Source organism: Rhododendron vialii, chromosome 2a (genome assembly GCF_030253575.1).
Source record: "Rhododendron vialii isolate Sample 1 chromosome 2a, ASM3025357v1".
In the NCBI taxonomy this organism is placed as follows: domain Eukaryota; kingdom Viridiplantae; phylum Streptophyta; class Magnoliopsida; order Ericales; family Ericaceae; genus Rhododendron; species Rhododendron vialii.
The window spans coordinates 19,118,304-19,142,761 of record NC_080558.1 but is presented as its reverse complement, the minus strand read 5'-3'; the positions used below and the strand labels follow the sequence as shown (position 1 = coordinate 19,142,761).

The following is a 24,458-nucleotide window of genomic DNA, read 5'->3' as shown; positions in this document are numbered from 1 at the left end:
CCATTAGCCATTTGACTTGGTCAAATGGCTCTTTGCAAGATAATAAATACTTACCCACTTTCCACTTTTCATGGGATTCACGGATAATGAGCCATTAAATTAAATGGCCTATTATGTGTTTAACCCACAAAAATACTTAATTAACTTTCATGGGTCATGGGTCAACTAATTCTTTCTTGCAAATAGGCCCAGAAACACTAAGCCCGTGGCCTAATTAAATTAAAATTAATCGGGCCCAATAAATATTGTCTTAGCCCATTAATTTTAACCCAATACATATCTATTTTTTGGCCCAATTTAATTAAAAGATAATTAAATGGCCTTCCAGCGCTAACTCAGGATTGGATGCCAAAAACGAGTGTAAACAGATGATATTCAAGATGATGAGGTAGTGATCATGATGTCTCTAACTGGAATGGAAGGCTGGAGTTAGACTGTGAATGGAGGCTTTCCATACTTTTCGATTGTGTTTTGGTTCTGATAGGTTTGGAGATTGCTATGGACCTATTGTACTACTGTATTTTTGTTTTCTTCTCAATTTTTTGTTGGAAGTTTTTCCCCTCTTTCCCCTTTCTCCTTCTCCCCCTCATTCTCTCTCGATGTATCCATTATCGAGTTTTTCTAATAATATTTTTGCCTTTTCAAAAAAAAAAAAAAACCCACTTGATTGTGACTAATCCCTCTCTAATTTATTTTCACTCTCCCTCTCTCTCTCTCTCTCTCTCTCTCTCTCTCTCTCTCTCTCTCTCTCTCTCTCTCTCTCTCTCTCTCTCTCTCTCTCTCTCGAATATGAAGGAGGAAATAATAAAAGTGTATTTAAATTCTACTGAATGGGGATTTAATTTAATTAGCATATTGTCTCAGCATCAGTAAAACATGTGAACAATCGAAATGCAATATTTAAAATTTACTTTGTCAAAAGATTGATAGTTAGGATAATACAGTAAGGCTTAGTTTGGATGGTAGGATCAGGAATGGATATCTTATTTATGGGAATGTCATTTCCAGGAATGTGATACATGGGTAATCCTATTGAGGTGTTTGGTGCATGTGGAAATCTTATGAAGGAAAAAAATGATAATTTCATATTCAAGCGTTTGGTTCAACCATTGAAAGTTAAGGAATGGAATGTTTTTTTGAGTAATTTTCCAAAAACACCCTTTAACAACTATTGCTAAATTATTCATATAGGAAACTTCCTACTAGACCATAGTTAAACAAGAATAGACTATGAAAAATGTCCAACCATTAAATGTTTAGTTGGTTATCAGTTGCGGTTATATGGCTTGCTCTGTAATTGAACTATGTGTAGATGCCGTATGTCAGATATTAATAAATTGGTTTGGTTTTCAGATTGACAAAAAAAAAAACTTAAAAATGTCAAAACATATTGGGCAAAGAAAAAGGCGGGAATAGGGTGAGGGATTGGAGGAAAAATTGAGAGAGGGAGGGAAAATTGGAGGGAATACGATCTGCAAATCAACGTGGGTTGCTAACAAAAAAAAAAAAACGTGGGTGGGTCTTGAGGGTATAAGAAGTATTGATTTTCTTTCCTTCCCCCAAGTAATTAGATTACCCCGTAATCTCGGATTCCCAGGTGTAGGAGAGGTTTGAGATTCCTTCTCTATTTAGGAATCTGATTGCTCCTAGATTAGGAGATCAGTAATCCTATTCATATTCCATCACAACCCAAACATGGGAATCTCAGCATTCAGGAATTATATTCTCATTTGTCCTAAAGATGTCTATCATCCAAACACAGCCTAACATATTTAAATTCCTTTCCACTTAATCTCTGTAATTCGTTTGAGAAAACATTAGTGCTACGTACCCGTAAAGAATTCCCCGAATTTGTCCCGAAGCCTTTTAGAGTAATAATTATAGTTTAATGCAATAGGTTACAACTTTCTGTTACTTTTATAAACCTTTATCTTTTTTAAATTACAGTTAAGTCCTTGTAGTATTGTCTTTCTTTCAAAGAGGTTCTTATATTCTGCTTACTAGATCTAAGAGAATTTGGTAAATTTTGAGCCAAAATTGCAATTGAACAGTATATTAGCTAGGAAATTTTCATGCTCTCTTCATAGCAACCTCTGTATACCTTCTTTATTTCTTCAAAATATTGATATAATAATTTTTTCAGATCTTATATATTAAAAAATATGGTTAAAAAATTAAGTGCTTCAATTTTCAATTCGCTTGAACTGCTCTAAAGATCTTATTTTTCTGATTATTTTATCTTAAAGTGTCATAATTAATTTTTCTAAAAAGTGATTTGGATGGTCCGAATTTTAAAAAAATTATTTGCTAAAAAGAAGAAACCGCGAACCATTGATTTTAAAATTCGAACCATTAATTGTAAAAACGGACAACTAAAATTGCGCGAAACCGCGAATAACTTATTTCTCTCTTTAAAATTTACTGCTGGTGTTTGTCAAAAGAGATCAATCGCATTGTGATTGACTTTGAAGGATAAGGGGGCGTTTGGATGGTGGCTTTTCCCATTTTTCACTTATGATTTTTGGCTTTTGGCTATTTGGCTGGCAGAGGGAAAATAGGTTTTCCGGAAAATGGGTTTTCCATTTTCATGTTTCTAAGACAAAAGCCAGAAAGAGCTCAGAGGAGCTTTTCTCATTCTCATTTTCTCATTTTGTTCTCTTGCCATGCCAAAAGACATCTCTACCCTCTCCTTTTTGAGATAATTCCACAAAGCCCTGGTTTTGTCCCCTCTATTGATTTCCTTCACATTCTCGCAGTTCTCACATACCAGGAGAATACGAGAAGAGAGAGGCCAGAGCAGACGACTGGACCTTCGACCAAAGTGGGGAAATCGTTCACCTCTTTCACACTTCTGCATCTCCCACCACAAGAACAGGGAGAATTTCCTCTGGGTTAGAATTATGGTTTCCATTTCGATCTGACCATGGAAGAACCCAGAACATAAAAGAGACTCTGTATATATCTTCCATTCCAGCATACAAATTTTGACAAAAATTAAACCCACCAAACATGACAAATTGTATTGTTTCGCTTGTTTTTTTCCGTTTCCAAAAATTAAACCCACCATCAAACCCACTACACATCCATCTACTCCACTAAAAACTCTAAAAGACCCACCAGATTCAATTTCGAAACCCTATCCCAGATCCACCCCGACGATTTTGATTTTGTATGAGGGGGAGGGGTGTCTGGGCTGTTGGTTGTTTAGGAGGAAAATGGGCTCTTGATTTGTAGAAATGGAGATTGGGTATGGGAGGAGGAGAGAGAGAAATGGGTTTGGAATTGGTTCGTGCGTGGATGAAAGAGATAAATTTTGGTTTGTCTCAAAACAAGGGTAATATAGTAAAAATACAACTCATAATTCATTTTTATCACATATTTTCCAAACATTACTCTTGCGGTAAAATATATTCTACACATTTCATCCAAACACTCTACAAAATTTAAAATACATTCTGATCAAAATTAAAAGAGCCAAAAAGCTAAAAAGTTAAAAATGAAAAGTCAAAAAGTAAGTTCTCAAACACCCCTGAAAGCAATGCCCAGATAGTTCACAAAGTCAAGACTTTTTTACTCCTCTGGCCAAACATTTATTTATTTTTTTTTGGTCAATTGGGTCAAACATTCTTTTAAAGAGAGTGTTTGTGCACCCACTTTTCTACTTTTCACATTCTCATTTAGGTGTTCTGCCTGTTTGGATGCAAAGTTGAAAATCCATTCTAGTAAAATGTGCTTTTCATTTTTAACTTTCTACAAGAAAAGCCAAAAAGACGTATTCATTTTTCACTTTTCACTTTCTACCACTTGAAATGAAGAATTCATTTCCTTGAAAGTCGACGTCAACTTAATTATAAATAGCCCCCGTGCACTAATATTCCCGAAGTACAACAAAAATCGTTCTAAAGAAGGAAATTAGAAGAGGGAGAAAAGACATTAGGCATGCAACGTTCATCAACAACCATGAGTTTGCGGGGACAGATTTTCCGGCGCGGGAAAGCAACCCAATCCAACTGCCATGTGTTTATCAGCCATAGGCGGATTGATACATATAAAAACGTCGCAGGGCTTTTATACAATCATTTTTCCAGGCTAAATTTGAGACCATTCTTGGACAACAAGTCAATGAAGCCGGGGGACACGTTATTCGAGAAAATAGATGCGGCCATGCGAGATTGTAAGGTATGAATCGCTGTGTACGTCTTTCAAACTTTCCCAATCGAATACCCCATTCAGCTATCAGGAAAAAAATTCAAGTATGAAGTATGGCAAGATTGAAGCTTCTGATTTAACATATCAGATGATGATTCAAAATTCCAATGAAAGGGAGACATCTTCCTCGAAGTCGACATCATCCTCCAACTCAAGCTCATTCACCAAATTATCAACAGCGTCAATTCTTTCTGCTAATTCGGCCTCCTGCATTTGCACAAGAGTCTTAAGCATAAAGTTCCTCCCCTCTCTATATTGAATGCCCAATCTGGCACCAAGATCCATCATCTCTCGAGCTTCCTTGAAAAGAAGGGAGTTTCGGTTCTTGATTTCACCGAAAGATAAAGAGGAAGAAGGGATATCTTTTTTCTACGACTTACACTACAAGAAATTTGGGATCTCCCAATGGTTTTTTTAGTAACGGTTGAAAAAACCGTTGGTATAGATGGTGTTTAGCAACGGTTTGCAAAACGTTACTAGAAACAGGACTATAGCAACGGTTTTCATGCAACCGTTACTAGGTTACAAGACTATAGCAACGGTTTTCCATAACCGTTACTAAAAACCGGACTATAAAGACGAAAAAATTGGCTTATTGGCTTATTTTTTGTCTTTATTCAAAAAAATTAAGTTTTGATCGAAATTTTTTAATTTTTAGATTCCTCTCGTCATGACGAAGCAATAATCCCAAAAAAATTGACGAGAAACTAACAAATGCAAAAAAAATTTGAATAAGGACAAAAAATAAGCCACTTTGGCTTATTTGTCCAAACAAGCATAGCTATCTTTACTATGTAAAAAATAGACGGTTCCAATCGGAAAAAAAAAGTAGGTGTTTGTATAGTATAAACCGAATTTAAAAACTTGGATTAAGAATAAATCGATAAAACTCTAATGACATAAGTTAGTCCAACCGGTTTGCATAGTATAAATATTAAAAGGCCCTCAATATTACACAAGTGTTGGGCTAGCCCAGCTGGTTCGCACTCACGCGCGCATACGCAAGGTCCTGGGTTCGATTCCCAGGAGGAGCAAAATTATTGTGTTGCCTTCCATGCCCCACGCGGGTGACAGGTGGAGGCCATGTCAGCGCCACGTGGGTGAGACAGGTGGGGAGCCACGTGGCTGCCATGTCATATTTTACCCCAGATTTAAATAAAAAAAAACTTGCCTTTAGCAACGGTTAAGAAACCGTTACTAAAAAATTACCTCAGATTTAAAAAAAAAAACTTGCCTAACCGTTGCTAAAGAAACAGTTACTAAAAAAAAATCTGTACCAACGCTCGTCAAAACCGTTGCTATACCTCTACACCAACGGATATCTCGCAACGGTTTGGGCAACGGTTGGTGAACCGTTGGTATTGCTTTCAGCAACGTTTTTTGTTTTTTTTGGTAACGCTTTTGGGCGTTGTTAGATCCCGATTTTCTTGTAGTGTTACTTTGTCGGCCTTGACCCCAAGCTCGGCAAGATCTTAATTTTCCTCTTTGATCTTTTCAACCTCCTTTCCATCTTATTAATTTCCTTAAAAGTTGATCTCTCCCAAAAAGAAATACCACCAGTCCCACCCTTTCTTTGCTGCAAATCCACAAGGCTCCCAATGATGAAAGATTGAGAGCCATCCTCAACAATTCCCAAAGAAGTCAGAATGTTGTCCTTTTGATAATCATTAATTAACGGAGTGATTATATCCCCTAAATTCACAGGATCTCCATTGACCAGCATAGCTTGAGAGTGAACCTCCAACTCCCCTTCTACCATCAAGTTCTTTCTTCTTCTTTTTAACCGAAAAACAACCCTGCAACCGAGCCACTATTAGAACCATCAAGTTCTTTTCTTTTCCCATATCCAGATTAACAATTGATTGATTAAAAAATTAGTCTAGGGTCCACTATAGAAAACTTGTAACCCAATTAGTCCACTTCTAATGTTTGTAACCCCTCTAGTCCACTAATATAGTTTAGTAAGGCCTTAAGTCCACTTCTTTTAAAAAATAAATTAAACCATGACAAAAATGTCCTATATAAGCTGTCATATAGAGAAAAACCCTAGACCCCAAACAAATCTAGAGCACAGTCTCATCTCTCTCAAACTCAATGGGGAAAGGCAGATCGATCGAGCCCAGCAATTCTCTCCCTCTATCCGTCTCTCTCCTTTAGCAACGTTGAGAAGGTAGCCAGAAAGGGTTCTTGACCCTGGGGGTATTTCTGATCCCAACAAGTTTACAGTTCTGCAGTCTCTTTCTGCATTGGAGGATAATGGGGATGCTATTTTTCTACCTTCCGTAACTGATTTTACTGCTGGACTGATTGTGGAGGTGGATAGCATCGGGGCTCTTCCTGTGCAAAAGGGCAGGGGTCGAGGTAGGAACAAGAAAAAAAATTGTCAATGATTAAAGTAGGTTCTTGGAATGTTAGAGGTTTGAATGATCCTCTCAAACAAAAAGAAGTTAGATCTGTTATCTTTGCACATAGGTTCAGTCTGATGGGTATAGTGGAGACTAAAGTCCATTTGGATAATATTCAGTCAACTATGAATGGTTGTTTCCCTTGCTCTTGGAAAGCTATTCATAACTATATTGATGGGCCTGTTGCTAGGATTATCCTTGGTTGGGATGATTCTGTGTTCAAAGTTTCCATAGTCTTCCTCTCCGATCAACTTATAGTGGTGGATGTGGTCTTTCTTGAGGACAAATGTAATTTTTTCCTTTCTGTGGTGTATGGTCATAATAGAGCTGGAGACCGAAGAGTCCTTTGGAATGATATGCGTTCTGTGTATCATATGGATTCTGTTAAACCTTGGATTCAGCTTGGGGATTTCAATGTGGTCAGAACTTCAACAGAACGGTTAGTGGGTTTTGATGGTGTTGCTTGAAACATAAGCATGAAACACAGAACGCGGAGCAGCGAAACCGAGGGTTTTGAATTGTGGCTTGGTTATCCGCAGTATAGAGCCAATGCTGATGTGTGCCAATGGGAACCCGATGCGGCGAAACCATTGTGAGGATACTCGGGAACCCAGAACGGCGGAACCGAGGTTGGGTGTGTTGAAAAATGATTTTGGAAATGATAAACGGTATATGAAAATGATGACACCGTCTACGACGAGTCGCATAGGAGAAACTCAGAAAGACATGACACTAGCGTTAAATAATGAATGTGGATGTGTGAGGGTTATTGTCTATTGTCTTTAATCTTTTGGTTGTAAGTTATGGGTTAGCGGGTACGGGATTATTCTGCTGAGCTTTTGTAGCTCACGGTGTTACCTTTGGTGACCCTAACATATTATATCGGTGGCGACGCTGGTATAATGTGTCAGACCTTGTAGATGATCAAGATGAACAGTTCACCTTGGAGGCTTTTGGAGCTGAGGAGCTGGCTAGGATGGAGGAGCAGGTGGAGCTGTAGTTAAGAACCCTAGAACCCCTTCATTGTATAAATATTGAACTCTTGTGGGAGTTTTGTTGTAATAACGAGCCAGACTCCATTTGGTTTTATCAATGAAATTGTCTTTTTAATGTACCCAAAATTCGGGGCGTTACAGTGCTGCTTTTGATCTTAATGAATGTTTGGTGGATATTTTTCATGATGATATGCCTTTTAAAGGCTTTTGGTTTACTTGGACCAATAAAAGGGGAGGAGATGGTAGTAATAGAAGTAAACTTGACAGGGTTTTAACTAATGTAGCCTGGTTAGATTTGTTTCCTAATGCTGAAGCCTCTTTTCTTGCTCCAGGTGTGTCAAATCATTGCCTTATATCTGTAGCCATGGTTCCCCCTAATGGTAGCAGGAAGCCTTTTAAGTTTTTTAATTTCTGGCTTCAACATCCAGAGTTTGGCCAGATTTTGAATAACTCATGGAAGGAGCCTTTGGAAGGAAGGCCTATGTTTGTGTTGTCTTCCAAACTAAAAAGATTGAAGTGTGTTCTGAAGCAATTGAATCTGAAAAACTATTCTAACATTAGTAAAAGGGTTTTGGATGTCCGGGCTGAATTGTGTAGTTTGCAAGAGAGATTGTTTACTTCTCCTTCTGATGAGGCTTTATGTTTCCAAGAAAAAGAGTTGGTTTGTAAATATGTGGAATTACGGACTGCTGAAGAATCCTTTATGAAACAAAGGTCCAGGGTGAAATGGTTAGCTCTGGGTGATCAAAACACTAAATTTTTCCACCAAAAGCTGTGTATTCATAGAGCTCGAAATACTATTCTGAGTTTGCAGAGTGATGATGGTTATATTCTTGACACTCCTGCAGCTGTTAGGGCTGAGATTCTCCAATATTATGAAGGTCTGTTGGGGTCTTCTTTCTCTAGCAGAGTGGATGCAAGATTTCAGCTTCAGCAAGTTATTGTTCCTAGTGTTTCAGATGCTCAGTCTCAAGCTTTGATAGCTCCTGTATCTGATGATGAGATTAAGAAGGCTTTATGGGCAATTAATGGTGAAAAGGCTCCAGGTCCTGATGGGTATAATTCCCCATTTTTCCAAAAGAATTGGCAAGTGGTAGGTCCAGATCTCCTTGCTGCAGTTCAATCCTTTTTTGTGTCTGGTTATTTGCTACAAGAATGGAATGCCACTGCCATCTCTTTAGTGCCTAAGGTCAACTCTCCTTCTTCTATTCGTGATTATAGGCCTATTTCATGTTGCAATGTGATATATAAATGCATCACAAAGGTTTTAGCCAACAGATTGCAACCCATGTTGCCTTGTTTAATCAATCAGGCTCAATCGGCTTTGTTAAAGGTTGTTCAATTGTTGATAATGTGCTTTTGATGCAAGAACTGGTTAGAGGTTATCATAGAGATGATAAGGATCCTAGGTGTGCTATCAAGATAGATTTGATGAAGGCCTATGATTCTGTTGATTGGATTTTCCTTTTCAATATTATGCAAGCTATGGGTTTCCCTTCTAGGTTCATCTACTGGGTTCAGCAATGTGTGTGCTCAGCCAAGTTTTCTGTGGGCATTAATGGGTCTTTGGAAGGGTATTTTCAGGGTAAGAGGGGTTTGAGACAGGGGGACCCTATTTCCCCCTATCTGTTTCTCATAATTATGGAGGCTTTTACTGCTCTCTTTGCATTATAGAGTGAATCAATGCCCCTTTAGCTACCATCCCAAGTGCAGGAGCATCAACCTTACTCATCTGGTTTTTGCAGACGATTTATTCATCCTTTGTGGAGCTTCAACTGTTTCTTTTCAGCTTATTCAATAGCTACTAGATGACTTCTACTCCTATTCTGGTCTCAAGCCTAACATGAATAAGTGTTCTATTTTTTATGCTGGGGTTCTAGAGGGTGATAACGCTATTTTAAGGGATATCCTCCCTATTCCTGAGGCCCATCTTCCTGTCAAATACTTGGGTGTTCCCCTTATTTCTACCAGGCTAAAAGCTGCTGACTGTTTGGTTCTGAAAGAGAAAATCTTAAGAAGAATCCATAGTTGGTCTGCCAATACCTTGACATATGGGGGGAGGGCTCAATTGATTCAGTCTGTTCTTTTCAGTATACAGGTCTATTGGAGCTCAATTTTTGTTATCCCTAGCAAAACAATCAAAGAAATTGAGAGCACTTTGATGGCTTTCCTTTGGTCAGGTTTTGAGATGAACATTCTACTGCAAAGGTTGCTTGGGATCAGGTTTGTAGCCCTAAGGAGGAGGGTGGTTTGGGTTTCAGGAGACTTAGGGAATGGAATAAAGCAACGATGCTTAGGCATCTCTGGGCCCTTTGTAACAAGGCAGATACCTTGTGGGTAAAGTGGATTCACTCATACTTCATTAAGGGACACTGTTTGTGGTCCATGGATATTCCTAATGATGCTTCATGGACAATGAGAAAGTTGTTGAATCTTAGAAGTGTGGCGCAACCTCTGATTCAGTACTTGATTGGCAATGGACAAGGTACCTTTCTTTGGCTTGAAAACTGGCATCCCCTCGGACCTCTTTTTAATAAATTTGGTGAGAATATTGTATATAATCTTGGTAGATCTTTGAACTCTAAAATCTCCTCAATTATTCATAATGGGGTGTGGAGGTGGCCTAGATAAAGGAATAGGGCCACTCAGTTTATCATAGAGCATACACCTGCTGATTTTAAACCAATTTGTGATAGGCTGGATTCAGTTGTGTGGATCCCTCATCCAGCTGGTTTTACTGTGTCTTCTGCTTGGGAGGCGATTCGGCTTAAACTTCCTATTCAGCCTTGGTCAAGCATAGTTTGGTATAGTAAGAATGTGCCTCGCTAGGCTTTCATTCTATGGCTAGCTGTGCTTCAGAGACTAAGTACAAAGGATAGGTTATTGAGTTGGGGGATGAATGTAGAGGATGGTTGTGTTCTCTGTAACAATGGCCAAGAGTCTCATGAACATCTATTTTTTCATTGTGTTTTTTTTCAATCAGTTTGAGGTGCTATTTGGCAACGATGTTCTATTGCTCATATCCCTTCTTCCTTATCTGATATGATTGCTTGGTATATCCAGAATGCTAAAGGGTCTGGTTTTAAATGCTAGCTTTTGAAGAGTGTGCTAACTGCTTGTGTCTACAACTTGTGGATAGAACGTAATCTACGGATTTTTCAGCACAAGTTTTCTCCTTTTGATCAAGTTATACTTAAGATTGTAACTTCTATTCGGGAATTAGTGCACTCAAAGAGGGCGGGGGGGGGGGGGGGGGGGGGGGGCGGGGGGGTTAAACAATCCCAAAAGAACATGGAGTTATGTTGTAATTGGGGGCGCTCAAATAGGATTTTTACTCCATCAGTTTTGTATAGGCAAAATCTGTAAAGATTAGGTAGTCCTTTCGGTATTTTTGGCCTTGTTTCCTTTTTTCTCTTTAGTGGTTCTCTGAGGTTTTGTCTCAGGTGCCTTAGGATTGTGTTCTTTCAGGGGTATGCCCCTTAGAGTTGTAAAATGAGTTTGCGCTTTATAAAAGGAATGTGCTTATCCAAAAAAAAACGTTGAGAAGGTAGATTTCCAAAACTCCCAATTTAAATCATGGTCTGACCAATAGGGCTGGACTCGACCGATTCCTCTTTTTACTCTCGTCACTTCACCAACGATTGGTAGGTAAGTAAAAGTCTGTCTGATCACCGACTCTCTTATTGGTTTTCAAACCCTAATTAAATACCTGTTTGATTGTGATTTTTAGTAGTAAATGTTACTAATCACTGATTTAACCATTGGAATCCAGATCTAACGATATTTTGTTGCCCGTAAATACATGTTTTTTTTCTCGGGAGAAATTGATTAGGTCAGTGAAACTAAAATTGAAGCCTTGTTTCCCATCCGGCTCGGGTTTGGGATATTTCCTTCGATTATTCTCCGTCCAAAAGCGCCGCCACCGCCCTGAACATATTCGCCGGTTCCGCTGTCATTGTGTTCGTCGCAACGAGTTTATTGCTTTAGATCTAATTTTATTTATCCAAAACAAAGGAACTAATAACGTTATATGTTCTTTTATGGAATTGATCCGCGCAACGGCCTCTCAAAAACACGTATGATATATCCATATATAATTATATATGGATATCTGTGACGTTTTTCATGCCAACAAAAGCACATATGGTTATATAGACAAATTTAGGATCTATTTTATTTTAAAATCGATACATATAATGCAATGTCTTATTCTGAACTATGAATCATACCAAATCTACACACACACACACACACACACACACACACATATATATATATATATATATATATATATGAGCTTGTGTGGATATAAAAAAATATTTCAATTTGCATAGAGAACATATAACGTTATATATGAGATTTTGTCCCGTAAAACTTCAAAAAAAAAAAAAGAACTAATAACGTTATATTTTATCTTATTAAATTGGTCCACGCAGTGGCCTATCAAAAGCACATATGAATATGTCCATATATTATCAGAAGCAAGTCGAAGAGGCCACTGCGCTAACCAATTCAATAAGAGATGGACAATGGAGCATATAACGTTATATGTGAACTTCTGTCATGTATAATATTTATTTTTCCTAGGGTAAGACATATAATATTATATCTTGTTTTTGAGATATATTAATGTTATTTATGTTGTTTTGAATATGTATATATGTAGATATAGAGGTTATGAAAATGCTATTCGGAGGCAGAAAATCACAAATTTTGAAGGATTCAATGAAGGTTTTGATGACGAAACGGTAAAAAAATGAAGATCGACCCCTTGTGGCCCCATCAACATTCAACTTGGGATTTAAGGCGCGACTGAAAACAAGGATAATGCATGGTGGCATGATATGTGAAAATATAATGTTATTTTTTGAGATATATAACATTGTTGGAAAGATATGATGTTGTTTGAGAACATATAATTTTATATGTCATGTTTTGTGAGACTTAGAGCTACAGAAGCTCAGATATAATGTTATATATTCTATTTTTTTTGTGAGATTTAGAACTATAGAAGCTCACATATAATGTTATATATTTTGTTTTATTTTTTTGTGAGATTCAGAGTTGCAGAAGCTCAAATATAATATTATATGTTCTAGGTGTTTTTTTTTTTTTTTGCGATATTTAGATATTCAAAAACTCACATATAATGTTATATGTTTTGTAAGGACCAGCATATAACGTTAAAGACTAAAAACAAGAAAAACCAAAAAGAAATGTTGCATGTTAGAAAAATTTTGCCACATAAATGTTGTATGTTAGGAAATTTTTATCACTCGTATAACGTTAAAAACTCAATACAAGACAAATAGGAAAAAACAAAAAGAGAAATTTGTCACATATATAACATTAAATGTTAAGTGTAGCGGGTTCAATAAAAAAAATCGAGAAAAATGAAAAAATACATTTTTTGTTACACATATAATGTTATATGTGGCGTGATGGCAGCGGCGATGGTGGTGGCGGCGGCGGCGGCCACGATGGCAGCGGCAGCAGTGGTGGCGGCGGCGGTGGCTTGATTGCAACAAAAACGAAAAAAAATGAAAAATATATATTTTCGTGTTAGCCAAACAAGGCCCTTGTTTCTTAGGTGGGGTATTTTTGTCATTAAAATTATTAGTGGACTTAGTAGGTTATGAAAGTTAGAAGTAGACTAGATGGGTTTGGAAAGTGCTATAATGGACTTATGATGCCTTTTCCTCTCCCAACGAATCACAGACCTTTGTGCTTTCCATGACCTCGTCACCCTCCTTCCCACTACAATGAGAAGAGATCAGAGGCACCTCCAATTCACCTGTTCGAGATCCTTCATTCTTGGGCAAAAAAATCGAAGAAAAAGGTTCTTTGCATTCCTCCTCCCAAACTTTGATTCTGTGGTTTCTCCCGTTACCAAAACATTAATCCACTCATCGATCTTGTATATGAAATTCTTGGGCGGTGTTATTTATTTGTTACTAAAGCTACAATAGTCCCTTGAAGTTACTCGATGGTTTATCCGGTTGTTAGCTTCAAGATCTCGAAATTAGTTGAAGTGTGCTCAAGTAGACCCGAACTTTCTAGTCATAGAAAAAACAAAAATGCTACACGCATAACTGTTGTGTCGGTTGTGCAATTAATTCTGGCCGTCCAGATGTGCAATTAATTGTTACTAGTCAAAATTGAAAAATAGATCTCAACCAAAATGAACGGCCGAGATTGTGCGGAGCCGTGAATAAGTTATTTCTCTCTTCTAGGAAACCATCACTTAAAGGTGGGGACACATAAGATTCCTAGAATCGAAATATAGGAAACCATCACTTACGTTAGACTAAAGGGTGTTTCCGTTAGTGAAAATTTTGTAGATTTTTATTAGTGGTTGAAAAGTTGTTAAATATTTTCGGTAGTAAATAAGTTATTGAGAAATGTCAAGTTGTTTCCGGCCGGAATGAATAAGATTTTGCTGGGCATGTGAGTGAAAAAATTGTTGAGTTGATAAAAACTTTTTTGTTAGCGGAAACAAAATGGTAAAATACTTTAAGTTTTTAGTGTTTTTTGCTAGCGAAAACGGGGCCTAAATTATTGATAGGTAAATGGAGGTAACAACAATTCGATGCATGTTTCGTTTATTTGTTCCTTTTTCCTTTATTTAATTGGCTCCTTTCAGCGTCTATATCAACAAAAATTTTCCTTTGTTGCCAATACAAAAGGTAGGGATTGCTGTGTTATCGCCGAATTATTGCGACTCCTATTTTTGCCTGCACGAGTTGTACATGATGATCATAGAGTGCAGAAAGAAGGTTATTTGTTGACGTGAAACCCTCAGAGCTTAGGGTTTTGGATAATGGAAGCTGTCCAGCAACAGAACTATTTAGGTTTAGAGAAGCTATTGAGGAGGCCAAGAACACTGTTGGTTTGACATTCGACTCATCAAATGGGTGAGCATCATAATTCTCCATTTTATCTTTCTTTATTATTATATATATATACTTTCAGGACTTATATATAGATACACACATGCATACTATACATGCACTTTGTATTTTGTGTTACTCCATCGTTTTAAAAATCCCGTAGTGATCAACTAAGTAAAAAACTTTAATATTACTAGCATGCATATATAATCTGTACTACTTTTTTTAAATGCACGAAGATGTTTCCTCCTTTTTGCTTTCCATAAATGCCCTTAACACTTGCAACTAATACCGGTCCTATCCTGCACCTCTTCCTAATAACACAATACAACGCCTCCAACCAAAACCATACAACCTGAACGACGCACCATTTTCCAACAGCTCCCAATAAGCACCCCGGCCTTCAATCCTTCTTTACAATGGTTCGCCTTGGGAAAATCGAATTCCCCCTCACGTTTATCTTTAGATTCCTCGCTACCAACATTACATCCCAAAAAAAAACCTGCAGATTAACGCTAGAAACACCTCTGAGCATCTCCCTTCGTCTTTCAAGCGCTTCAACAGTCGCCAAACACAACCACCACCCCGTCTTCCTTTGACTTTTACTCCATCTTCGTCTCCGACCTCCAATTGGATTTCAGACTGCTACTCAGACCTCGTCCTAGCGACAATCGTCGAAGAAGAGCCCGGTTTCTGTTGCCTACAATATTTAATTGCATAGTAAGTTCAATCTTTTCCATCCTCCTTTCCCCCATCTCCATAGATTGTATCCCTTAAAAAAAATGAATTGTTGATGTTATGCATACCAATTGTTCGATAGGTTTCTGAAAATCGTTGATGTTACGTACACCAATTGTTCATGTTACGCACACCAATTGTTCGATAGAATTTCTGAATTGATGAAGTTATGCACACCAATTGTTCGATGGAATTACTCAACATTTTTTGGTGTTGGATTAATGGCTTTCTTTTCCCTTGGGGCGGAGTTACCACAATCTAGACAGTTCTAGGTCCAATACGTTTTTCGGGTTTGAATTCATGTCAAGCAAGCCCGATTCTGTTGCCCCAAATTTGTAACATGTACCCATGTATTAATTCTGGTTTTAACTTTATTTGACTGTTCCTACCTTGTTTTTTTGTCCACCGTCCCGTTCTTAGGAGTGGATTTTTATTCTTGAAAAGTGAGTACCAATGTTGGGATGTTGGGTAAAGCATGTTGCTATCTAAATCTTCTTCTTCTTTCACTTTAATGTTGTACACCAACTGTTTAATCAATGTCACAACTCACACCCACCAACATAACCTCCGTTTTCAAATGTTTAACTTGACTCAATCCGTAATTACCTTGCTATGGTCCAGATAAAATATACATTGAGGGGAATATAATATCAAATGTTATCCTCCGGTCATAAAGTCAGTATCTCTTAATTAATTAGATAAAATTGATAGTGAGAAGTGACTATTAATTTTTTTTGAAACAATCACTTTTGCTTCTCAAGAAGTGCTTAAAGTAGATAATATACGATACGCACACATGAGTATTGAGTACTACAATGAACACATGTGTCCTTGTAGTGAATTTGGGCGGAATGATGAACATTGTCAACTGTGAATTTTTTTTAGGGATAGCTGCCGGAAGTTGATGTTTACATCCACCAGAAAGTAGAGATGTATGTTGCGAATGTTCACATGTCCATTTGGAGTATGGAACTAAGGAAGGATTATCTTCTTATTTAGGGAAACAAATAAGACCAAAACACTTATTCCTGAATTGTAAACAAGTAACCATTTCGAGGTCTTGGTTCTTTCTAGAAAGCCTTCACATATTGTGGAAAAGGAACATTTTCCTGACTGCCTCTTGAACACTTGTAGGTGGAGTTTATGGTTCACAAATTCTATTTGGCACTTCATGGTTATCTATTTTGGTGTGTGTGCATGTGCATGAGTTTGTTGGAAGTTAGTGTTATGGGATAATTCTGACTTGTAGGCCAAAGCTTGATACCTTACTATTTCCTGGTTGTTTTGTTTCTGCCAATGGATATCTTAGATGACATGTTGGCTGGTGAAGGATGGACTGTGTAGGATTAATTGGAATATGGAGAGAGTGATTACTATCCACTGCTTTAAAATGGGCACAGGCTTTATCTGCATGACATGAGAGAAGTAGTTGTACGTGCGGTTGTTCCCATGGATGAAGAAGGCAATACAGTTGTAAGTCCTTATAACCACATGTAGAAAGTCTACACACATACAATCTGTGCACAGATTATGCACAAATTTCATTGTGGGGCCCACCACGGGTCCCACACAAATCATCCGAGCCGTTCATTAAATGTAAAACATTTTTTCAAGGGTCCCCGTAAAAAATAATTTCAATCCGATATCTATAGGTGCTCGATCCAATCATATAACTTTTCATTATCCAGAAATCTGAATGAAAAGTTAGATGGTTGGATAAAGCACCTATAGGTATTGGATTGAGCTTATTTTTTACGGAAACCCTTGAAAAAATATTTTACATTTAATGAATGGCTCGGATGATTTGTGTGGAACCCGTGGTGGGCCCCACAACAAAATCTGTGCACAATCTGTGCACAGATTGCTGTGTGTGTAGCAAGACTGAACCACATATTGCTTCTCTTATTAACATGTGTAAGGGCGTACTGGATTCTTTGTTTTTGGAGATACATGTGGCTTTTGTAAGAAATTTGGGGTAGCTTCTATTAAGTGACACCTGTGAAGGTTTCAAAAAATTCTAAATAGTTGGGTCAATCTTTAAGACTCAGTACATGTGCAGGTGCAGTAACTTGATCAGTTTTGTTACAATTTTTTTTTAATGATGTTACATTACAATAATTAACATTGCTGGAAATATGTGACATTTCCCCATTTCATGTGAAAGTTGGAGTGAATAGATGCGTAGAACTAGAATATGAGACATGAAATTTCGAATGACTTATTGAATGACACCTTTGAAACAAAACCTTAGTCATGCCACTGCTTGTATTAGTACCACACTAATTGGAGAAAAGTAACTTTAAACCAATGGGAAGGGAAGAACTTGAGGGAACAATTTGAGTTTATTGTTCCCATACCTATGTGAGAAACAGAGTGAAAATGAGTTTATTTATTGGTATTTTGTAGGGCTCTGTTGTTCTAATATAACAAGGAACTTAATCATATTTGTTTCCCAGTGCAACTTTGGGAGAGTCTATGATTGTTATTAGTAAGGGGGATAAATAAAGGGAGAACATCATCTCTTGTCCCCCTCTCTTGAAGCCATGCACTAGAGGGAAATGACAAGATAGTATTAGTTTGCTTTGTCAAACGAATAGTTCAAATTTGTGTTAACCTCCAATTAATTAAAAGAGGTCCAATTATCTTTTGTCAAATTTGTCTTAACTCTTAACCTCCAGTTAATTAAAAAAGGTCCAATTATACACTCCTTTTGGGCTGATCGAATTTATATTAACTCTACAAATGACTTGAAGGGCTCCATTGGCTACATACCTCCAGGTTAGTTTCTTCGTCAAGAAAGTTTTTGGGGTGATCCACATGAATGTTTTTTTCTTATCTCTACATTGTTTCTTTGTCCATAGAGCTACCAAATATATACATCCTCGCATGCAAAGTACTCAATATTAAGAAGATTCCTAGATAACTTTTTGCATTTGATGAAATTCAATGCAGAATATGGTATGGGAGAGAAACCATCGATGGCTGGAGATGTGTACAGTTACGGGATCACGTTGCTCGAGCTTTTTACTGGAAAGAGCTCTAACCATGAGAGTTCCACAGCAGATTTAAGCTTGAAGAAATGGGTGCAAATGGCATTCACAACCAACGTAGATCAAGTGTTGGATCCTGGTCTGGTGCCAATCAATTGTAGTGATGTTTAGTCCATTACTTCAGAGTCATAGAGTGATTGCTCGATTGTAGTACTTGGTGTTGGTCTCGCTTACATTGTTGATTTGCCAAACGGACGCATTAGCATGAGGGATGCTAGAGGGCAGTCCCATTCCTAAAATAGGCTATAACAGGAATGCTTGATCTGTCCATCAATTTTTATATTAAGTGCTTGTGCTTGTGGTATCTGTGTTCGACTTCTACAAATTCAGAGCTCTTGTGTCATGGATCAGAATTGTTTTATTTTCCCCCAATTTTCATCTCCACTATGTATTATCAGTTGCCTAGATGTTTGCCGACACAAAAGCCAATGGCCAAGAACTTATATTTGGCCATAATATTATTACTTTCTTTTACACTAGATTCTCCTTCTAGAAGCCATATCTCATAATGCATCACAATGATTTTTGTGTAATTCTTTGGTACAATCGAGCTAGATAGCCCGTAACATGGAAGGACATATCCAAGAGGCACTCAATATCAGTTGAATCCTCCATAGCTCTTCTTGGTGTCCTTGGTGATCAATGTGTTTTTTACTACAGGCTTGGAGCTAGGATATACATTTCTCTCAAGGTTGTTCTAACACTTATGCTCTTGACACTCTACTGAATGAGAAGCATAGGTTCAATGGATACCTAGGGCCAAAACGGTCTCAAAAAATGAAAAAAACACATACCTTTGTATTTCATGGTTTCTTGTACAACATGAGAAATAACTCGTGCAACGCACGTGCAAGATTACTAGTAGTATAAAAGGCACAACAAATTAGAGAGGTCTAGTTTAGGTGTCCCGACAGTTTGCGCGTATCTCGACTTATCACGTACATTAATAAAATTATGTTCGAATCATTATGACATGATCGAGCTTCTTGATGAACTTGCAAATAAACGATTGCAATCATAAAAGTGAGTCCAAGATGGAAACCAAAGGGCTGGATTGCAATGTTGGTTCGTGGTTTTGCCTCTAACAGCGAGGACTTAATAATTTCCTAACCGTGTAGGAAAAGAAGAAACAACGTAGAATAACTTTATTATGTCGTAATAATAAAGTTTGGGGTACAAGAGAGATGGAATAACTTTATTATGTCGTAATAATAAAGTTTGGGGTACAAGAGATATAGAAACCCGAATTACTTGAAGAAGTAATTGAGTGAATGTGAGAGAACTGAGATAATTGCTTCACTGAGAAGGCTTTGGTTTTAAGCGTTGAACTTGATTGGTGTGTGAACCTTTTTTTCTTCTTGAGTTCTTGTATTTATAGGCAGAAATGATGCTCCTGATTTTGCATGTGTATTTTCCCGCCTTGCTCTTATTACGCCAAGTGTCCCATGATGTAGTTTCTCCACTTGCACATTTCGTGGGATCATGGGTGGTTATTTGGGAATTCCATATATTACCCATGTGTCACTTGATCATGAACAGTTACAGGAAGTTAAAGAAAGGCCAACCAAGATAATGGGCATTTTCTATTTCCTCTTTTCATGGGATGACAGAAACTATTAGCCATTTTTGTAAGTCAAATGGCTTTTTGCAAGATAAAAAATACTTACCCACTTTTCACTTTTTATGGGATTCATGGGTAATAGGCCATTTAATTAAATTAAATGGCCTATTATGTGTTTAACCTATAAAAACACTTAATTTACTTCCATAGGTCATGGGCCAACCATTTCTTTCTTGCAAATAGGCCCAAAAACCTCTAACCTTGTGACCAAAATAAATTAACATTAATCAAGCCCAATCAATATTGTCTTGGCCTGATAATTTTAACCCAACACATCTCTATTTTTTAGCCCAATTTAATTAATCATTAATTAAATAGCCCTCCAGCGCTAGCCCAAGATTTAGTGCCAAAAACGGGTGTAAACAATGCCCCCCCATGCCTTGATTTTTTACTTTTAGGATCAAGGCGTGTATAAAAAAGAAAACCGTTTTTGGCATCCAAACAGTCCTCTGTTGTAGCATATCTTCTTTTGTTTGCCTTGCCTATAGACTTAGTAGGCATTAGGCATTTTCTATGTTTCCTTTAGACCTTTGACAAAATTCTCTGAATTCGCACCTTTAAAGAAGTCTATCAGTAATCTTTGGATAGGCCTTTCAAAGGCCTCTCTTAGAGATAAATGTCTCATTTGGGCTTCTTAGAGTGATTTGATGATGCTCATTCCTATTTTAGAGGTGAATCTCAATACTCTCACCTTTTATCAAGCCTATTTCCAAAAATAAAGGCCTGTGTTCAGGTTTAATCGTAAAAAAAAAAAACGATTGAACCATGAAAAAGCCTAGCAAGGACTGAACCTCATATTGGAAGGACTGAGCCTCCACTTTGAGTGCTCATAATAGTGATTCAATCCTACGAAAAAGGTCTGAACCCAGGTTGAATAGGTAGCTTGTGTTCCATTAGGTATCTAGACAGACCTGGAAGCTCCTTATAAATCCAAGCGAAATAGGACTTGAACTCCTTTAAGAGCTGGATGAACTTCTCTTTCACATCATCTGCAAGAAGTTGGCTAGTATGTATAGGTCTGGGATCCTCTGAGTCTCCCAAATTAACTTCTTTCAAAGGATCTTGGACGTCAACTTTTAGATCATCTAACTTGGCTGGGGTTGTTTCAAGGTCTTCCAACCAGATTTCATCCAGATCTTTAACCAGGTTTTCATCCTCATTGATTACTTCAGCCGCACAGGCTGAATTCTTTCCTTCCTTTTGCTCTTGAATACCCATCAGCCTCCTTTCAAGCAAGTAGGCCTCGAACTTTGACAGCGTAGCATGAAGGGCCACGCTATTTTCTTCTTCTGAAAGGCTTACTAACATTGAGAAGGGCGCTTAAAAGAAGCTGTAGTCGTCCTGCTTGACTCTGTAATCATAGAACCGATCAACTCTTGAAAAAGTGCCTTCACTTCTTCTACTGACTTATTATTGTGAATAGGGGCTATCTTGTGACGGTCATACTTATCAAGACCTGCCACCTTCATTGGATCAACCCATTCATCGTATAAATGGGCCTCTACATGATTAGTAAAGGCCTGGAAAGGTCTGCGGTCAGCCCATATCATCTCCACATCGTCTTGATTCCAGAAAAATAAGACATTGGTGTAAGGTTGAGGGAACTGCTAAACAGAAATCTCTCCCCAATAGAACGTTGAAGGAAGAATGTGAATTAAGAACAAGAAGGGTGTTGTTAAGGTCTTGGATCCTACTGTTAAGTTCATGATCAGAATACCTTGACAAGCTGTCTCCTTCCCAGTGAAATCAGTCAGGGTTAAAGTGCATGAGACTAGGTCTTGATCAGTCTTCCCAAGCTTCTGCATCATAAACCTAGGAATGAGATTGGTTGCTGACCCATTGTCCACCAGGATACGATTGATTGACATCCCATCGAGGCAACCAGCGATGTACAAGGGCTTGATGTGTTTATTCATTGTGAGGCTTGGCCTTTCAAAGATCACACTAGCTGCCCGATCCTCAGTCTTTCCTTCGGTCTCGTCCTTTAGCACAATCAGTGAAGGCCCGTTCAGTCCTACAGAGAAGGACTCGTTATGAATTTCAGCTGTCTACCCCATCTCTACAACATCTCCCTCCATGTTTGTTGGAGTATTATCTCTGGCTTCCAGATCTCCTGGTAGGATCATAATCACGTTGCATTGCATATCAAGACCCTGTCCAGGCTAGAACTCTTTGGCTTGTTGATAAGCCTTGAATAGTGTAAACTTATAGACTTATCTCCTTCCATTTTGTCGTACTTGCATGCATAATTGTCCCTTTTTGTTTAAAGGTGTGTTTTTGTTGAGCAACAGTAATTGGAGTAAATATGGTCATTTCCAAGGCTTCCAATGATCCCTAGAGGAGCCCGAATGTGCTTGTTGTACGTGAGCAACCTTGAAAGGTCATTCCGGGTTTTGAACGAAGTGTCCATAGCAATGGAGGAAGACTTGGAGCAGATCGAGGGCTAAAAGCATGTAACAAAGCAAGCTGCAACTCCAAAGAGCCCTAGGATTAATCCCGCATTGCCCAGGGATCGATCCCCTAATCCAATAGCCAAATCCAGTGCTCCAGGGATCGATCCCCCTCTCACCAGGGATCGATCCCTCACTCCTGCGCGGACATTTTAGGGGCATTTTTGTAAATATTTTGTAAAAGGGGTATATATACCAACCCTTGTCCGAAATGTAGGTCACTTTTACTTTTGCACTTTCTCTCTCTATCTCCATTAATAGAGCTCCCACCTCTCTCTTCATTTATGCTTTGAGGAAGGTTTTTAAGCATGATCCATTTACTTCCGAAGCATTTCACCTTCATTAAAGTTGTAAGGAATCTCATTCTCTTTGAGGATCTTGTGTTTATTTCGTATTTAATTAATGTTTGGTATTTTCTTTATGTTTACCCTTGCTCATTTCATTTCTCCTTTCAATATGAGTGAGTAATGTAGTAAGGTTAGGTTGTGGGATGGTTAACATCCCGTAACCAAGGGTGTGGCTCGTTCTTCTCTTGTAAAATCTCATTTTTTAGCTTAAACATGGCTTAGGACTAATTTTATGTACCAAAACTTGGAGGTGTTAATCTCTTTGATCAAATGTAGGCAAGAGCTAAGCTATTTGCCACATTTGATGCTTGGAGCTATGTCCCTCTTTGTGTTTGTCAAAATGGACCAAAAGAGCCCTAGTCATGTCTAACACCTTTGTTAAGAAGAGAAGAATCGAGTTTATCCTTATGTTATGGGTGTTAATTATCCCTAAACCTAGCCTTTAGTTTAATCTCCAGTTAAAAAGCCGTAGATAGGTTAAGTAGCCAGTTAACTAAATCTTTCAGTTGGCCGTCTGTAGGCTCCCCGTTCGGCACAATCAAAGAGTCACCACCCGAATTTTTGAGATGGATGATCCGAAAAACCGAGAGTTTATTTGAGAGAAAAAAAAGGCTTTGGCCTAGCGAAAACGTCGAGATTTTGGATCCAAGAGCCACGTCACGAGCGGGGAAGGTTTTGTTGAAAAAGCACCCCGCTTGCCCGGTAAAAATCGGTCTCTACTAAACATTTCCAAAGGGGAAAATTTCATAAATCTTTTGAAAAAAAATTGGAACTCTATAATAAACAAGTAAGAAGGGAAAGGACATGGGAAAATATTTCACATTGATCGACGTGCACGTGGTGCTTACTGTACAGGAATGATAGGAATGATAACAGGAAGAAAAGAAAAGAACTACTCAACAAACTTCCTGAACTACGGCCATCCATCATACGGCATACCATAATGCTTTGCACGGCATCATAGTACACCGTACGGGGTACTCGTTCTGTTCCCCGACTGTCATCAGCATCCATGACGTCTCACGGCATATCTTAAACCACATGCGCCATTTTTTAGAAATATCAGAAGGTGTACAAACACTGGATAATCTTGGACCAATACCGTATCTTAAAGCCTTGAACATAAAACAACTTTTGATGTATTTAACCGCTTGAGATGATCAAGAAAACCTTTTTTATAGGATAAAACATGGCTTGTAGATATGGTCTTATTCTGAGAGCGCCAATGATAGACGTATCAATAACGAATACAAGCTTAACGAAGGATGGTCATGACCCAGACAGTTTGAACAAAGAAAGCAATGGCTAATCAAAAGGTCGTGCGCTCAAGCATACTTCGCCGTGTGATGCATTAAAGCGCCGCACGGCGGTGTACCTCCAACACAATGGCTGTTTTGCTTTCTGGAAATGATTTTTAAGTCAAAGCTTAACCAACAGGGGTTAGGCCTAACGGCAGAAAAGCCTCCTTAGGGTTAGGACAGAGCCTAACCCAAGGAAACTTGGTTTTTACCTTTGATCTTGAGCTTGAATGGGGGCGGACGATGATAAATGATAGCGGATGATGAATGATGTGGGTAGACGAGGTTGGATGAGAAAAGATAGGTATGGGTGTGAGTTATGGTTGGTCTTTTTGGTGGATGTGGTCTCAAAGTTAGTAAAAGACTAACTTTGATGGTGAGGGAAAAAATGGAGTAAAGTGCTTAGAGAATGTCTTTTGGGAAAAACATTCTCAAGGCTTAGAAATAGAGAGTGA

The 24,458-nt window shown here is 38.1% G+C and overlaps 1 long non-coding RNA gene and 1 pseudogene across 3 annotated transcripts; both read left to right on the top strand.

Annotated features, from left to right (window-relative positions):
* The first annotated feature begins 3,960 nt into the window (after positions 1-3,960).
* Positions 3,961-14,527, top strand: LOC131317263 (probable 2' cyclic ADP-D-ribose synthase BdTIR; annotated as a pseudogene).
* Positions 14,528-14,846: 319 nt separating this feature from the next.
* LOC131312101 (uncharacterized) lies at positions 14,847-18,766 on the top strand. 3 transcript variants are annotated; one of them, XR_009195706.1, is made up of 3 exons: positions 14,859-15,223; positions 16,547-16,710; positions 18,190-18,766. It is a non-coding gene; the product is annotated as an uncharacterized LOC131312101 (long non-coding RNA). The 3 variants fall into 3 exon arrangements; XR_009195708.1 differs by having other exon boundaries at positions 14,863-15,219; positions 16,568-16,710; XR_009195700.1 differs by having other exon boundaries at positions 14,847-16,710.
* The last annotated feature ends 5,692 nt before the right edge of the window (positions 18,767-24,458 follow it).